We start from the raw sequence: 3029 nt of genomic DNA, 5'->3' as shown, positions 1-3029 counted from the left end.
ACAAGCCTTCAATCCCCAACACTCTGGAGGCAGATGCATGTAGATCTTTATGAGTTTGAGGCCAGCCTGGTCTTATGTAATGTAAGCTGAGCCAGGGCTACACAGTGACATCCTGTCTCAAAAATGAAGATGAGGAAGATGAAGAAGAACTTGAAAAACAGAAAACTGTCGTAATAAAGCAGAAATGGAATCCAGAGGGCAGTGGAAGTGTGGTGTGTATGTGTGTGTGCACGCGTGCGCACGTGTGTACAATTGTTGTGATTTGTTTTAGTTTTTCCTTGGAGAAAGCCACCAGACTTATTATTTTGCACAGCAAGGTTTATTTATATTTATTCATGGAGTCTCCATTTTATTTTATTTATTTTATGGTTTTTTGTTTTGTTTTGTTTTTGTTTTTAATTGCTTCTGTACTGTTTGTCTTGTTTTGCTTTTGTTTCCGACTTAGTCGGTTTCTCAATATGTAAGCCAGGCTGTCCTCAAACTTAAAAAGATCCTCCTGCCTCAACCTCCCTAACTGTGGAATTAGAGCTCCATCCTAACATGCGTGGCCTGTTTCTCAGTGCTTACTGCATCCTGGGCCTTCAGTTTTCTTCCTTTGAGGGTGATTGAGATGGGGTCTTATTATTGTTTGAGGCAGGCGTTCCTGTGGCCCAGGCTGTCCTAAAACTTGATATATAGTTAATAACGGCCTTTAGCTTCCTATCCTCCTAACTCAAGCCTTAAGATTACAGATGTGCACTGCTATGCCCAGCCATAGACCTTCACTCTGAGAAATATTTTGTATAAAATCTCTGAAAGCTAACCAGATACCTAACCAGGAACCTCAGATACTACTGGTTAATTAAGACGATTTGCATCCACTTCAATACAGTTAAATCCCAGGAACTTAAAAGACACTGAATTTTGCAAGCAGGAAAAAATGTGGAGTGCTTAGACCACTGTTTGCAGAGCCAGCAATGTGCAGGCTCAGGACTCAATAGCTCAGGGAAGAAAAACTGCCCAGCCCTGGCAGCTGACTTCCCATCTATGCCATGCGCCATTGTTAGTGGAATTGAAACGCTGCTGCTTTGGTTTGATGCCCGAGATTAAAGTTATCTCTTGTGAAACGGAAAGAACACTTTTTCTGTGCTGTGCTCAGCTGGAGAGGTCCCAGAGTAAAATTGCTTGAGCCGTTAGTTAGTCTGTTCTTTTGCTCAATGCCGTGGACATCCAGGCGGGACTCCATAACCTCAGGCCCTAATGATTCCGAAGAGTCAGCCTCCTGCTGAAAGTCAGTTCCTGCTGATGTTATCATCGATGCTACCACCAGGAACCAGCGAAGCAGGAACTCGGCTGCGCTGCACGCTGGTGGAGCTGCAATTCAGCTATAGCCTGAAGGCCACGAAAGTTGGACACTTCACTGGAGAAAGTCCTTGGAAATGAGAGAGTGACTCCTCTCTCATTCATGTAATGGATGAAGGGAGTCATAGCAAAGCTGACCACCACGTGATGTTTTGAGACCTATCATTTATCTCTTCCAGTGCAGAATCATAACCCAAGTCTGTCGGGATGCACACCTGCCAGCAGGAGGGAGCCTGGTGTTAGTAGCTTCAGGCTCATCACTGTGTTTTGTTGTCTGGGAACTATTGATAGAGTTGGTCCATGAGTCCCGCTCCTTTCAGGCATAGCTGAGTGTTCCTCAGCAGCTTCTGGAATCCTTCGATGCCATTACCCTGATCCATCTGCAGTATCTATCTATGTCTAAAGAAGAGTTCAGACCTTTTCTTTGGAGTCCTTCAAGCCCTGGATAAATCCCTAAATATAAATGAGTCCAAAGAAAGGAGAATTCCCTTCAGAAAGACTAGAAAGAACTGAGCCCTAATTTATGCCTAAGCATGCCTTTCTGTTACATTCATACTACCAAAAAGCAGTCTTAAATCTTAACATCTTAAATATAACTTTAAATTTACAATTAAACTTAAATAATTTGTTGAATTACAGTTTCACTGGGTGTGCATAAGTGTATCTACATTTCTAGATTGTGGCACATACCTACAATCCCAGCAGTAGGGAGTTGGAGGCAAGGTCATGTGTTCAAGGACAGACTTGGCTACATAGTGGATTTGGATAAGACACTGTCTCAGATGCCGGTGGCCTGCCAACGTAAGTCTGAGTTCTGGGATCCACAAGATAGAGAGAACTAACTTCTGAAAGTTGAACTCAGGCCTGTACACAGATGACATGGAATGTGTGCAAGAGTACATACATACAAAGAGAGAGAGAGAGAGAGAGAGAGAATAAATAAATAAATAAAATCAATCTTGTTTTTTTATTTAGTATGTGATTTGCAAGGAAATAAATCCCCATATTATATAATTGTACTTTTACAATTATATTATATAATTATATAATAGATCACCATATTTGCAAGGCAACTTCAGATTCTTATGTTAAGTGAAATAAGCCATAGCCAGGAAGGCACATATCACATGTTATTTCTCATACATGGAATCTAGGAAAAGCTGATAAAGAATAGACTACTCTGTAGCTGTTCATTGTGTCCCTCTGATCTACAGTGTAGCTGACCCTGATGCTTCTTTGGTTTTTTTTTTTTTTGGTTTTTTTTTTTTTTTTTTTTTTTTTTTTTTTTTTTTTTTTGTTTTGTTTTCTGGATAATGTCTGTTGAGGAAAGTGGAGTACTGCAGTCACTCTCTCCAGCACTGAATTGAACTTCTCTCTCCCTTTATGTCCTTGTTGTATTTAATTTTTGAAATTGAGTGTAGCAATATTATATATGTATTTATACCTGCTTTATCTTCTTGCTAAATTGTTCTCTGTATCAATACATAGTGGCCTTCTTTGTTTCTCCTGGGTAATTTTGGCTTGAGTCTTTTTTGTTGTTGTTGGATACAAACACAGCTCCTCTTGCTTCCATTCAGATTCTGATTCTATGCAGTGTCATTTTCTGTCCTTTTACTTGCGGTCTCTGTGTCTTTTCTGGTGAGGTGAGTTTCTTGCAGACAGTGAACAGTTTCCTTTTATTTTTAAAT

The sequence above is a fragment of the Mus caroli genome, chromosome 4 (assembly GCF_900094665.2).
Source record: "Mus caroli chromosome 4, CAROLI_EIJ_v1.1, whole genome shotgun sequence".
Taxonomy (NCBI): Eukaryota; Metazoa; Chordata; class Mammalia; order Rodentia; family Muridae; genus Mus; species Mus caroli.
The sequence above is the reverse complement of the archived record's forward strand: the minus strand, read 5'-3'. Positions refer to the sequence as shown.